General features: G+C 36.5%; 1 long non-coding RNA gene and 1 pseudogene across 2 annotated transcripts in view; one reads left to right on the top strand and one right to left on the bottom strand.

Moving 5' to 3' along the window:
* The window catches only part of LOC137776767 (uncharacterized), a 98765-nt gene that overhangs the window by 68814 nt on the left and 14004 nt on the right, over positions 1-15947 (bottom strand). The gene's annotated exons all lie outside the window — the stretch shown is intronic.
* On the top strand, positions 1471-2489 carry LOC137776603 (3-hydroxyisobutyrate dehydrogenase, mitochondrial pseudogene; annotated as a pseudogene).

The following is a 15947-nucleotide window of genomic DNA, read 5'->3' as shown; positions in this document are numbered from 1 at the left end:
TGTCAGAGGTCAGCAAACCTTTTCTGTAAAGGATCAGATAGCATAGGCATACCTTGTTTTATTGTGCTTCCCAGATTTTCCATGTTTTCAAATTGTAGGTTCGTGGCACCCCTGCATCAAGAAAGTCTATTGGCTCCATTTTTCCAACAGTATTTGCTCACTTCGTGTCTCTGTGTCACATTTTGGTAATTCTTACAATATGTCAAACTTTTTTATTGTTATATTTGTTCTGGTGATCTGTGATCAGTGATCTTTGATGTTACTACTATGATTCACTGAAGGCTCTGAAGATGGTTAGCACTTTTTAGCAAAAAAGTATTTTTTAGACATAAGGTATGAACATTGGTCTTTTTAGACATAATGCTACTGCACATTTTATAGAGTACAATATAGTATAAACATAACTTTTATATGCTCTCTGAAACCAAAAAATTTGTGTGACTCGCTTTATTGCAATATTCACTTTATTGCCATGGTCTGGAACCAAACCCATAACATCTTAGAGGTACGTCTCTAAATCTTTTAGGCTTTGCTGGCCATAAAAGTAGTCTCAGCCACTGAATTCTGCTGTAGTAGTGCGAAAGGACCCACAAATAAGCATGGCTGTATTCCAATAAAACTTTATAAAAACAGACAGTAGGATAGATTTAGCCAACAGGCTGTTTGCCAAACTCTGAGTTAGACTAATGAATTATGGACAGGTGATAAATGCTGATATTGTGTTTCATCATTTCTTAGTAAGATGTTTACACAAAGTCACAGTAAAATGTGAACAGTTAATCTGAAGATTCTCACTGTTAATTTTGCTATATTTACTGACGTCAGGCAGATGCTTTTTATTCATCAAATCACTCATACATTTATTGCTGTGCCTACTGAGTTTGACACATTTTTATTTATATATATATATATATATATAATGTAAAATTGACAACCATAATATATGTTCTAAGTTTGTACTTTTGGTTAAGAATGTAATACCTTTATCTCTGAATATTTATTGGAGAGGTAGGGAGAGACATAAAGCATCATCACAGTTAGAATGACTAGATTAAAAACTGAGAAGATAAAATACATAATAAATTGACCCTGCAGGAAAATTCACTTCAGAGTAGAAGGAAATACTTAATAGGTTCTTGCGAGTAGGTCACGGCTCAAGATTACTTTGCTTTTAGCGCTTTTGATAATTTACTAAGATGCATTACTTCTCGCCCTCTTGTCTCTCCTGCCTTTTTTCTCCTTCCCATTTTTTTCCCTCTCTCACAGTCAATGTGTCCAAACACATTCATCTTCCTCTCACTCCTGCCTTTAAAGTCACCTTGGACTTTCTATCCGCAATTCTGTCTGCAAGTAAAATAGTCTTGCATCTTCTCCCTCCCCATACTTCAACTTTAAAATTTAGAGCAGTCAGTGGGTGAGCCGGGAGCCGCGGAGGTCACTGTGGGGCGGGGGGGAGCCGGGGGCGGGCAGCATGGCAGCCTCCTTACTGCTCCGTGGAGCCGCCTCCGGCCTCCGCTACTGGAGCCGCCGGCAGCAACCGGCAGTGGCCAGCCTTGCAGCGGTGTGTTCTAGGTCAATGGCTTCTAAGACTCCAGTTGGATTCACTGGAGTAGGCAACATGTGGAATCCAATGGCAAAAAAATCTCATGAAACATGGCTATCCACTCATTATTTATGATGTGTTCCCTGATGCATGCAAAGAGTTTCTAGATGCAGGTGAACAGTGTCTTCCCCAGCAGATGTAGCTGAAAAAGCTGACAGAATTATTACCATGTTGCCCACCAGCATCAATGCAATAGAAGCTTATTCTGGAGCAAATGGAATTCTAAAAAAGTGAAGAAAGGCTCACTATTAATAGATTCCAGTACTATTGATCCTATGGTTTCGAAAGAATTGGCCAAAGAAGTTGAGAAAATGGGAGCGGTTTTCACGGATGCCCCTGTTTCTGGTGGTGTGGGAGCTGCTCGGTCTGGGAACCTCACGTTTATGGTGGGAGGAGTCGAAGAAGAATTTGCTGCTGCCCAAGAGCTTCTGGGGTGCATGGGCTCCAATGTGGTGCATTGTGGAGACGTCGGGACTGGGCAGGCTGTGAAGATCTGCAACAACTTGCTGTTAGCTATTAGTATGATTGGAACTGCAGAAGCTATGAATCTGGGAATCAGGTTAGGGCTTGACCCAAAACTCTAGGCTAAAATCCTAAATATGAGCTCAGGACGATGTTGGTCAAGTGACACCTATAATCCTGTACCTGGGGTGATGGATGGAGTTCCCTCGGCTAATAACTATCAGGGTGGATTCGGAACAACACTCATGGCTGAGGATCTGGGATTAGCACAAGACTCTGCTACCAGCACGAAGAGCCCAATCCTTCTGGGCAGGCCCATCAGATCTACAGGATGATGTGTGCGAAGGGCTACTCCAAAAAAGACTTCTCATCCGTGTTCCAGTTTCTACGAGAGGAGGAGATGTTGTGAGTTTGCCCTTTGGCTGTGGACCCTGTTAGGAACCAAACTCTATCTTGGAGCCTCTTATAGCTCACTCCACAAGTAAATGGGCTGAATCAAAGGTCACCTGTCTGCTTTTGTTTTTCTAGTTCACAATAAACCCTGGGAGTTTTCACCCATTTTTAACTGCTTATTCTTTTTATCTATTTAGCAAACCCATATTATCTGATTTTTTTTTTTTTTTTCCTGCAAGCCACTGATGGTCTCTGCTAGTAGCTAGCTGACTGACCTTTTTCAAAAGTTTGATTCCTGAGCATCATTAGCTAAAACATTGCCTACTTCAATCAGGATATTATTTACTCCGCTTTACAAATACAACCAAATTTTTTTCCACAGGATAAAACCTATCCTGGAGGAAAGAAAAGAAATCGGTGTGAGGAAAGGAGTTAGAGAAAGGGGAAGTATAGTGAATTACTCCCTGTGTCCCTCAGAAAGTTTGTCCTGTTAACCCAGTGGTGGTATTCTTGCATTCTGAGGTTACTGGTTTATTTTCCAGGACTTGATAAAGCAAGAGAACTCCTTGCTGCATGCTGTGTAATTTGGACTCTGTTACATTACCTTGGTGTGCCCCTCTTGTAACAACTCCCAATACTCAGCAAACTTATTTTTTATATTTTTGCTTCCTTGTACATTCTTACTACATATTTTTTGACTTCAAAAGAATGACATCTTTAGAAATGTTTCAGAGCTTATGATATGTGCTTTAGATAATTATATTATCCTAAATATAACCATATTATTTTGAATTCAAATAAATTTCTATGCTGATAATAAAAAAAAATAAAAATAAAAAAAATAAAATTTAGACATAATAGTCGTAGGTAGAGTTTAGACTTGCAAAATGCAATTTGGAAATTACCAAGACTTTTGTTTAGTTTGATTGCTAAAATATGTAAATAATTACATAAAGGGTTCATCTTGAATTCAGGGGCGTATTGTAAAATGATATACATTTATACCCCAGGCCTAAATCCTTCTTTTTTCATGTATTTCAACTACTATCAATTAATTAATTTGAATGTATAAAGGAAATACAATGTTATGTATATATTCCTCTATCGATGCTCAGTGTATTTTATATCTTCTAACATCTATATTTGCCTCTGAATGTCACACCGTGACTAATTTTTGCATCAGTTTCTAATCTGGGCAGCAACTCACAGAGGCAGTGAGAGAAGAATCAAGGAGCTGATATCGATCCAGTGGTGGTTACAAACCCTGAAATGCTTTTGCTTCCCTTATCAGCAACCAACAACATCAAAGGAAAGGAGAAGCCTACTGCATACCTCTTTGACATCAATCCTTCATGGTTTTCTTTATCCTATTCAAGTCAACACAAAGCTGTGAATAAGATAAAAAAGAAGTTTCTGATTTTCAAACCCTTCCAGTTAAAAGTCTCAAAATGAACTAGTGACTTAGAGATATCTTCCTTTCCGCTGCTTTTACTAATAAGCTAAAGCACATGGAGACTAGAACCTGGGCTTCCTAATCCTTATACAGAGCAGAGCAGGAGGTGTTCTGAAAGCACTCTGCAAAGTGGATGTGTCTGCTTCCTGCAGTAAATATGCTGAAGGAAGCCATTCATTCAAACTTGGTTGGATGGTGCTACAAAATACCTACCCCACTTTTCAAGAGTTTATCATGGTGAAAATAAGAAAGGACTGCTCAAACAATGTAAATCAGTCTTCTTCACAAATACTAAGTCCAGCAATTGGAAAGCCACATTCACGTCACTCTTGGTATTTGCTTCATTTGGGAAATAGGGACCTTGAAAGATGGAGAACAGGCATTGCCATAACAATTTTAAGATTTTACCTGCCAGTTCCCTGCCATATTTTTAACAAATGAGCTCAGAGCATATCAGAATAGTCCTTAGGGACATCTAGGAATAAAATCTATTGCTCTATAAAAACCCATGGTAAATAATGAATTATATTACCTAGATATTCGCAATGTGGAAAACTACTTTGGAAACCTGTACATATAAACAATAGGAAAACAAAAATCTAATAACTATTATAGAGCTCAAAAAATAACACCGTGTGAATACTGATTTCTTGGGGATTTGTTGCTAGAGCTAAAATTGCCATTCGTTTCTTCCCAAGCAGGACTATTTCAATGTTCTTTCTTACGTCACTTTTAAAATTATATTTAAATGACTGAAATTAAACATACAAACTGTTCTGTAAACAGTTAAATTGACTTAATTTTTTGAGTGAAAAGAAATAACTAATTATAATTATAATGCTGTTGTGTTGTTTTTAAAGAGTTTGTTTTACAGCAATTACCTTTGTCTAAATGCAAAAAAAAAAAAAACAAAAGAAAAGAAATCACTGATTTAAAAATAGGAATAAATAATTATTCCTATTTAAATGGAGGAATAATTTTCTAAGCAGCTCTCATTCCATAGCCTAAACTCACAAAATAGTCTCCATCTTGTCCTAAAAATGGCATAAAAATGCTTCCTACATTTCAGAGTGACAGGTTTTTGTTTCTTTGTTTGCCTGTCTGTTTTGCTTTGGAATGGTGTGAGAATGTCTCATTTATTTATACTGTATTACAAAACTCAGAGAGATATTTTGGTGTAAAACGTAGATGCTAGATAAATGAAAGCATCTAATTCTGTTTACTTACCATGGTCCTGGAGCTAGAATTGTATAATCTTATTCTTTCCTCTGATTACTTTTCACACACTTGCTCGCTTATGGCTCTGAGGCTCCGGCCTCAGTGAATTTGGTGTTACTGACTATGAGACAGATGATAATCATATTCATTGGGTAAACAAATAATACCAGGTGCAGGAGAAGGGGATACATTTGAAATTGCTCAAATCACAACTGAAATTGACTGTATTTGATTTTCAAAATCTTTGTGACTCTAAAGACTTTAGTTGCTTTGTTTTCTCAAACCTCTTGTGGATTTAGGAAGAGAAGATAAACAACACAATTGTTCTCAAAGCGCCTAGCTCACAGTAAGGAGGAAGGGATAAGTTAGTAACAGTTCTAACCAGCTCACACACGTTTCCTGAACGGGGCTTTAATATTTGTGCTCCTCCCTCCTATAAATGTATACGGTTTTAACGACTGTGGGTAAAATGGATCAGAAAGTATAATGTCTAATTAAAAATATATGTTCTGACATACTTCACTCAGTATGACAATCTCTAGGTCCATCCATGTTGCTGCAAATGGCATTATTTCATTCTTTTTAATGGCTGAGTAATATTCCATTGTGTATATGTACCACATTTTCTTTATCCATTCTAGATTGTCACACTGAGTGAAGTCAGACAGAGAAAGAGAAATATTGTATGATATCCCTTATATGCAGAATCTAAAAAGAAATGATACAAATGAACCTATTTACAAAACAGACACAGGCTCACAGGCTTAGAGAATGAACTATGGTTACCAGGGGGTATGGTTGGGGGGAAGGGATAGTCAGGGATTTTGGGATCGACATGTACACACTGCTATATTTAAAATGGATAACCAACAAGGACCTACTGTATAGCACAGGGACCTCTGCTCAATGTTATGTGGCAGCCTGGATGGGAGTGGAGTTTGGGGGAGAATGGATACATGCATATGTATGTCTGAGTCCCTTTGCTGTGCATCTGAAACTGTCACAACATTGTTAATTGGCTATACTCCAATATAAAATAAAAAGTTACAAAAAAAAAAGATACATGCACACAAAAAAATAAAGTTGTTATAAAATTTTAAAAAATATATGTTCTGATTTTTAGGTAGAATCTCCACAAATATGCAAATTCACTCAGGAAGTCTTATCTGAATGGTGTGATTGTATCCAAATATAACCTACAGTATGATATCTGGAATGTTTTCTCTCTCATCTTCCTAGAACACGTGTGATTTTTCCTTTTTAACGTTTAAAGGACTTTTTAAACAGTTAACATTTTATTACCACATTTCATATAATTAGCTCTTCTTATAAGATACCCAAGGATTGCTAATCTATTTATGCAGTTAAGAGACTTTCATTTAAAGTGAATGTTCAAAAGCTGACTTCAAATTATCATCCTCATAGCATATGAGAAGCTGAATTGGGAACAGGGAGAGTCTCATCTTAAGGAAGCTCTTGATCGATACACACTGTTACTGAAAATGCAGCATCATTCTTAATATGTGTAGAAATTATGCTTTCTGTGAAGCAAATTAGCTTATAATATCTTTTAAAAATTATGAGATGTTCTTGGAGACATATTTAAAAACCTGAGAGTACAACGAAGTATGTTTAATGAAGCAAATCATGGATGTTTAACTGAAAGCCATACCAGCTTTACTATTGTTGGCAGCAGTGTTGGCCTCATGTTTTCATATTAATTTCTAATAAAGCTGGCGTTCTAAAGGAAAGAAGAATGTTAAGGATTCTTAGAAGCATCTCTGATGATATGCTTATTAGTCTGCTGAATCAATTTATTTCATGTAGATTTATTATACTTTCTCTTTTGAATCTATTCAGTTTATATATTTGTTTATAAGAAATTGTTTCTATTTACAGGACACACTGATTCTTAGATAAGCTGGTGGAAAAGATCACCAGAAGCATCACATCAGATGAATCTCTATAGAGCATTTTTGATTTCCTCCCATATAGCCTATAGCCTATTTGATCTGCAAACATCCCTATACTCAATAACTGGGCAGTCTAAGCAAAATGTTTAATTCAAATTTGATCATGAAAACAAAGAAATCTAAACTTGAACATAAACCAAAGGGGGCATGGTGAAAATAAACACAAATGAAGACTGGATACCTTGAGTAATACTCATCTATTTTCATTGAACCTATGTTATTTTAATGCTCATTTCATGATGATCCATGTTTTGTTTTTCCCACAAAGTGTTTGATTTTTACTTTATTTAGAGAGGAAAAAATTACTCACAAAAACCCTAAAATTGGGGGGGGGGCAGTTAAAATATCAGTTTAAAAATTTTATTTTCTGAATGAAGTCAATATACAGCTCAAAAAAATAAAAGAAAGAAAGAAAAGAGCACATGGAATACAGGTTTATGCAAACAATTACCCTGCTCTACCCCAGTCTCTTGGTCGCATGTGACTGTCTGTGGCAATTAAGAGCAGGGCATTTGGGGAGACAGAGATGGATGCAGTTTCCAATTCATCCCTTGCTACTTTATGACTTTTTGCGTTGTCTAACCTTTCTCTGTCTCCTTTTACAAGACAACAAAGTGAGATAATAACAGTACATGACCTACAGGGATGTTTTGAAAATTAAATGAGAGAACACAAATAAAATACTTACCCTAGAGCTTTGTATGCATTAATAAATGCTCATTATTAATAATGGTTTTAGTAGTAAATAGGCAACTAATTAAACAAGGGATAAAAAGGATATTAATGTTATATGAGTCCAGAATATATATCCTAGAAACATTTTGAAAAGTGAATAATAAAAAAACAATTTTTTCCATTGCCAAAAAAGTAATTATGAATTTTTTTAAAAAGACACCCTTTCACACACTAAATCTTTCTAATCAAAGGCCTTCCTTTCAGAACTTTGTAAATAAATGATAGAAAAGGTTAGAGAGAAAGTCAGGGAAGGAAGTGAATATTGAAGGCTGAGTGAGCCCCATCCTCAGTGGAAACACGCTGAATCCAAAGACTTCCAATGACCCTCTTCTTGGCAGCAACATAAGTCAACTTCCAGAAGTTAGCAAGTCAGGCTTTACAGTTTCACTCTGTAGTCATTTTCATCTCCTGCTTTCTCAACTAATATTAATCACATCAAAATAAAGAAACAGATAAGGTCTTCTAGGGTATCAGGACGGGTGAACTGGAGGAATTATTTCTCCTATTTCAGCTGTGAGATGCAGTGGTGGACAGATATGTGTTGGAATGCATCAGAGCATTATTAAGGAGAAAAAAGATAGAGCACTTTGTGTCCCTGTTCTGAAAAAAGGAAGTAGAGCAAGGGGGGGGGCCAGGACTTCCCTTGGACTGAGCAGCTGCCTTGGCACTTAATTTGAAAAGACATATGCAGATTTCTAAACAGCCATCAGCGATGTCCTTCACCTCTGGGCATTTAAAGCACAGAGAACAGGGGATCCCCCTGGGGAACCATGGTTGCAGATGGACAGAAAAGTCTTTTCTAGAGGGATGGACTGTCTGAAATTGAATGCAAAACCTGTGCAGATGTTCATTTGTGCATTATTCTGGAGATAAATCCACAGTTTAGAATAGAAACTCAAAAGGGATTATCACACACACACACACACACACACACACACACGCACCTGAAAGTTTTTAATGCCCATAAGACATTACTTAGCAGCCTGGAACATGCATAGAATCATGGACCACCAGAACTGGAACATCAGTAGTCAACGAATTATTCACCCTTCTGATTGTAGAGATGATGATATTGGGAATCCAAGAAGCCAGGTGACTCCGGCCCATGACCACAATAAGAAAGCTTACAAGTGGTAGGTTCAGACATGGGAACCATGTTTGTCTCTCCCCGTTCGATGATCTTTACGTTATATATTTGCATCAATATTGATTATTGTCTGACCATAGCATGTACATAAAATATATCAGGCACCACTTTACATACTAAATGCATTATATAATTTAATTCTTTAGTGCTAAGCAACAAGCTAATAATTGGAGAGTTTGAGTAGCCAGCTTATTAGAGGCATATCAAAAATTCAAAAATTCCCTGACTCAGATACCAATCACTCTACATTCTAATGTTCTTTGTCATGGCAATCAGTCTCCTCCCAAGAATATAACAGCATTTTTCAGGTTTTATTTGTTTGTGTGTTTTTGAAAGCAATTTTCACAGTGCTGAGCATTACTACAGGTTCTCAGGAGATTCTTGTTGGTTGAGTGATGATGGAGATCGTGTTAATGATGATATTAGTGACTTGCTAGCCACCAACTCCTACATGATAGAAGTAAAAGGAAATGTACCCAGGAAATATTCATCTCTCATTAAATATTGTGTCCTGCATAAAGAGAGCCCACAAGATGATGAAAGAATACACAGAACACTCACCCATTTGTCACTCAGAATTAGATTTAGAAAAGGAACTCATTGAATTCTAAAAGCAGTGAACCTTGAGAAGATCCAAACTGACCCAGGGTTATTAACATTTAAATGCCCAGACAGAATCAACCTGTAAAGAGACTTGTCTGAACGTTCTCTGCGATTAGTGTCACTATATTTAGGCTCATTCATTGATTTTAAAAAAAGAAAAAATAAATATTTACTTTTTCAGTTACTTATAAAGGAACAATTAAAATGTAATCATCGAAACTGAGCAAACAGCCCTATGAATAAACACAAGATGAGATTATGAATTGACAAAATGGAAATCATTTGAACAATGCCTGGTAGGCAAGACTTTCCTCAATGTTAGTCACTGTTAATGAAATGAAAGGGTCTTCTATAAGATTTTAAACTTTTTTATTTTTCAAGGAATAATTATCTTTTTAGCCTAAGTCTTTATAAGAAATTTTTTAACATCAAGCTGCTTGATGAAAGGAACATAAGACCCACTCTGGAACATAATAGTGGATACAGGGCAATAGATGAGAAAAGAGGAAGATTGAAAGGAAGGTCACTAGTGTCTGAAAATACTAACATGAAGAATAAGTCCTAGGGGATTGCATGAGCTGAGTAACCTGAAAGGCCCTTTTTCAATCAAAGGTTTCTAATTAATTGCCTTTGGCAGAGCCTTGAATGGCAATATTCAGATTTTGTCTTTCACCTTCTTAGCATCCTACTCTGTATTAGGCCAAATACTGACTCAAACGAGGCCATAATGGTTAAAATACCTTGTTTCATATGTCCCTTGTCTTGAGCTTCCTTGGCAATATGTGCCTCTTCAAACGGAGCCAGCCGGCTGCCAGTTTCACTTCGAGGAACTTTTTTGACATGTACTAATGCAAGAAATTATATCCAGCTTTGCTCTTAAATCAGAATTGCACCAACTTTTCATTCCACCACTTCAAGAAGATAATTGATAAAATCAGCTATGGTGATTTAAGAGTCATTTCTCTTCTATCTTCAATAGACTACAGCCCTTTCATTACAATACATTTGTTGCTTTGGAGGCTGGGTAGGATTCCCAGATTTCCCTTGAACCCCTGGTGTTCTGTATTGTAATATCTGATTCTAACATCCAGGGTCCAACATTTTGATAATTAGTTTACTGCCTTTAGGAGGAGATTTAGCTTCTGCAGTTCAGCAGGATACATGATTGTCTGATCTATACTTTTTCCTGTTACTTGGATACAGAAAAGACTTCTTCTAGCGAAGTTATATACTCGCTGCACGTGTCTTATACGTGTTCAGGTGCGCTGGCTGGAACAGGAACAGAGCTCCCTGTAGCACTGTATTCAGGACAGCAAGAAATGACAGCGCGGCTCACAATCCTCATGCTTCTTTTCAGCTCCCCAGGAGGCCATCTTAGTGAGCGTGTAGTATGCAATCTTGGAGACGGTGAACAAAAATGTCATCCTTCACTCATATTCTTCTCTATCTTATAACAAGGACTATCAGCTGCCATATTGGGGTCAGAAAATCCTTACCTGGGAATAGTGACACTAGCACTCAAAGGCTGACCTGTATTTATATAAGAAAATCTTGCTCAGCTAATGTTACATACATCCTTGCTCTACATTTTACTGTATCTCTGAGCCATGGTTTTAAAAGTGTTTTACTCCCATGTAAGTTCTGTTTACTTGTTCAGTTCCCATTAGCTTTATAACACAACATAGAACCTGAACAGAAAATATATTTTATGAAGATTCCAGCGTGATCGGTGCTCGCCATGACAGTTTCAAAGGCTCAGATCCATGCAATCAAGTATCTTTATGCTGTTAGTCATGACTTTCTCCTTTGAAATGATTGCCCGCCATCTGTTATTTCAAGTATTAAATCTTTGTTGCTGAGCAGCAAGCCAATTTGCATTCACAACTTTACCAAAAAAAAGCATTTAGAATTCCTTTATGCGGGATGTAATTGCTTCAACTCCGTGTTCTTTTAAATTCCAGATAAAAATTGAATATGTGCATGTGAAGTACACAGCAATCAGATACTGAGGTCATTAGCTATGCAGTCACACAACCCCTTAAAAGGCTGTTCACAGTTTAAACCCTACATTATCACAGTGTGTAACTGTTGCAAACTTTGCTCATTAAAAATGAGGATGTGTGTGTGATAGCTAAGCAAAACCTTTGTTAGTAATTTCATGAGGCAACAAATTGTTGCCATTTACATCTGTAACTAAACTATTTGTGGATTGTACCTTTCTGTCTCCTGGATGTGTGTTTTGTATGTAACTGATTCCTCTGTATTGCCATTGATCTAATGACTCAATTTGCATCCCCTAATTGATTTCATAATATAAAGAACTACTTAACTTGGAGTACATAGGGACGTGATATTCATAAGGCCATGACAATATGAAGGGCAAATACTATATATTGCCTTAAACTTTTCTTAATATATTCATAGATTTCAGTGATGCATCATGGTTTACTCTCATGGAAAGATAGTGAGACATAGTATTACCCTCACCTTCTGGCCAAGGGCAGGATTTCCTGACTAAGACTAACTCACAATAGAAGTTATCCCGAGTAGTCAAGGAAGAATGCCCAAGAGTTCACCTAAACTAAGAGCAATTTAGGCAGTGTTTATTGCAGTCCAGTCCAAAATACTCAGTGTCTCAAATAAACATTGCAAATGATGATGGGAACTAAAGTTAAGGAATAGTTTTATAAGCCTAGGTAGACAGGCTATTTACAGACAAAACTGTAGTAACTGGTAACAGTTATTATTAGAAATAAGGGCTAAGGATGGAAAATGGCATGGCTAAATCAAAGCTATGTATTAGACAAGAAACGCAGAATGCAGACCAAAGTTGAAACCAAAAATTTTCAAACTGGAGCACATGGGTTTGAAATAAGGCTTTGCAAATTAAATTCAGGCAGCGAGGTTTTTATTATTGGCATGTAAGATTCCAGGAGAATGAATTGAAAATTGGGAAACTAACATAAAATCTCAATGTTGGCACTAGAATGCAGAATCTTACAGCAGTTCAACAGAGAGGATTACCAAGTATCTGCAGAGCCCTCCAAGTCAAGGGCAGAGTGAGTGAAGAAACTCCCAAAGTTATCATCATCCTGGAACCTGCATGGGTCATGTACGGAGGGCAGAGCTGAATGTCAGGGATGTCAATTATGGGCCTGGCAATGTTGTTGCAAAAGCAAAGGCTGGGGAATGAGCAAAGGCATCGTTCTAAATATGCTAGTTTCATCTGTGGTGATTAATTTTTTTTAAACTTTTTCTTTTATATTGCAGTATAGTCGATTAACAATGTTGTGTTAGTTTCAGGTGTGCAGCAAAGTGATTCAGTTATACATATACATGTATCTATTCTTTTTCAAATTCTTTTCACATTTAGGTTGTTATATAATATTGAGCAGAGTTCCCTGTACTGTATAGTAGGTCCTTGTTGGTTACCATTTTAAATGTACACAGCAGTGTGTACATGTCAACCCCACACTCCCTAACTATCCCTCCCTGCCACCGTTCCCCTCTGGTAACCATAACTTCATCCTCTAAGTCTGTGAGTCTGTTTCTGTTTTGTAAATAAGTTCATTTGTATCATTTTTTTAAGATTCTGCATATAAGCGATATCATATGATATTTCTCTTTCTCTGTCTGACTTACTTCACTCAGTATGACAATCTCTAGGTCCATCCATGTTGGATGCAAATGGCATTATTTCATTCTTTTTAATGACTGAGTAATATTCCATTGTATATATGTACCACATCTTCTCTATCCATTCCTCTGTTGATGGACATTTAGGTTGCTTCCATGTCCTGGCTATTGTAAATAGTGCTGCAATGAGCATTGCGGTGCATATTTCTTTTCGGACCATGTTCTTCTCTAGATATATGCCCAGGTGTGGGATTGAAGGATCATATGGTAGCTCTATTTTTCGTTTATTAAGGAACCTCCATACTGTTCCCCATAGTGGCTGTATCAATTTACATTCCCATCAACAGCGTACGAGGATTCCCTTCTCTCCACACCCTCTTCAGCATTTATTGTTTGTGGATTTTTTGATGATGGCCATTTTGACTGGTGTGAGGTGATACCTCATTGTAGTTTGATTTGCATTTCTCTAATAATTAGTGATGTTGAGCAGCTTTTCATGTGCTTCTTGGCCATCTGTATGTCTTCTTTGGAGAAATGTCTATTTAGGTCTTCTGCCCATTTTTGATTTTTTTTTTTTTTGATGATATTAAGCTGCATGAGCTGGTTGTAAATTTTGGAGATTAATCCCTTGTCAGTCACATCATTTGCAAATATTTTCTTCCATTCCATGGGTTGTCTTTTCATCTTGTTTATGGTCTCCTTTGCTTTGCAAAAGCTTTTGAGTTTAGTTAGGTCCCATTTGTTTATTTTTGTTTTTATTTCCATTACTCTGGGAGACGGATCAAACAAGATATTGCTGAGATTTATGTCAGGGAGTGTTCTGCCTATGTTTTCCTCTAAGAGTTTTATAGTGTCCAGTCTCACATTCAGGTCTTTAATCCATTTTGAGTTTATTTTTGTGTATGGTGTTAGGGAGTGTTCTAATTTACTTCTTTTACATGTAGCTGTCCAGTTTTTTTAGCACCACTTATTGCAGAGGCTATCTTTCCTCCACTGTATAGTCTTGCCTCCATTGTCATTGATTAATTGAGCAAAGGCATTGTTCTAAATATGCTAGTTTTCATTTGTGGAGATTACTGAATATTGCATGTTATTTATTATATGTTTGTCTGTTTCCAAATCAATAATACTCTGAAAACCAAGTTTCTTCTCCAGTTTTAATTCCTAAATTCAAGTTCCTGGAACTGTGACAGACTATCTCCTTTGTTGTCACCAGCAGAGCTTTTTAAACACACAGATTGTTATGTTTCAATCCGATCTTAGGGTATTATCCAGAAATCTATATTTTTAAAGATTCCTAGGTGATTCTGGTATATATCCAGGTTTGAAAGCTACTGTAAAGAATCACAGTGTTACTCAGAAAAATAATTGATAAGAAAGAATTCAGATAGAAAGATTAAAAGAGTGAAAATGTGTCAGTGTTTGAATAATAAAGAATGAATTTCCAAAAAATGAAACATCTGATTTCAGGAGGTGACATCCAACAAGGGAGCCATAAAAAAGGGAGAAAGAAAAAAAGTCAAGAAAGCTTTAAAACCAGAGCACCGTTTGATTTATATTCACCTAAGGAGATAGAAAATGATTTCACTTTTTCAAGTAAGAGTAATCAGTCCAGAGCTTTCTGGAGCGCTGATGTTGGGGGATTTAAAGGCATGGAATTATAAAAGTAAGAATGAAAAAATATTGAAGCATAAAAAAGGTAAAAGAGACAGCCTCCCTGTGAGGTATATTCTATGAGTTATCTAATTATAATCATACTTAATGAAAAGCAAAAGGCATAAGAAAACAAATGAAAAAATATTTTATATGTAGACATGATTTCCAAGGTTCTGACATGTGCAGGAAAATTCTTGAGTTTAATGATAGTGAAGTCAAATGCCTGTGGTAACGGGAAATCTTCATTCAGTAAAAGTAAATGGTTGGTTAGATAGGCAATGACATGAGACGTTCATGGAAATGTGTGAATCATTTAGAATGGTCATATTCTTGATTAGGAACATGGATCATACTCTGAAGGTATATAGGAAGTGCATTTTTTTAGATAAAAGGAGAAACTATAATAGAAGAATTTCGTTTTGAGGACTGTTCTCCAAAGAAAAATAGTACTTTTAGCAGGTGGTGTTTTAATACATTTAGTGAGATTTGCTATGGGAATCCCTGAAATCTCTCTGTTCTTCTAATAAAGGCATTTTTACTTCTTTGAGTATTTGGGGTAACCTGAGGTGATGGGTTCATGCTGAATCTCACAAAAATACTTGCAACTCATTTTCACTAGTTTCAAATTTGATTTCAAAAGTTCCACAGGTGATTTTAACACGTTTTCGACCACATTCCTTATCAAGCTACTATCTCAATTAAAAAATAACAACTCTATTCTTGATGGAGGCACCATTTAGACATGGCTAAACATTGTAAGAGAATTAAGCTTTAGAAAAGTATTTTAGATATTTGTTTATGAAGAGCTGAAAAATTTAAAAATTATAGTTTGGATGTTCTTTGGAAGAGGGAATAAAAGTGAGGAAAAATATACAACTAAGTATAAAGTTTTAAAGTAATTTCGTAATTAGGAACTGGCAATGGTAATTCAACCCAACAAAAGAATCTTAGAAGTGTCTGATAGGAAGGAGGCTGGAACTGAAGAATCATGGAAGAAACTGGCAAGGAAACAGCTTTTCAAGGGAGGCTGAGTGCACTGCAGTTAACTGCTCGCTGCAAAAATGAAGT

Source organism: Eschrichtius robustus, chromosome 14 (genome assembly GCF_028021215.1).
Source record: "Eschrichtius robustus isolate mEscRob2 chromosome 14, mEscRob2.pri, whole genome shotgun sequence".
NCBI lineage: Eukaryota > Metazoa > Chordata > Mammalia > Artiodactyla > Eschrichtiidae > Eschrichtius > Eschrichtius robustus.
Note: the sequence above shows the minus strand (reverse complement) of the source record. Positions and strands in the feature narration are given on the sequence as shown.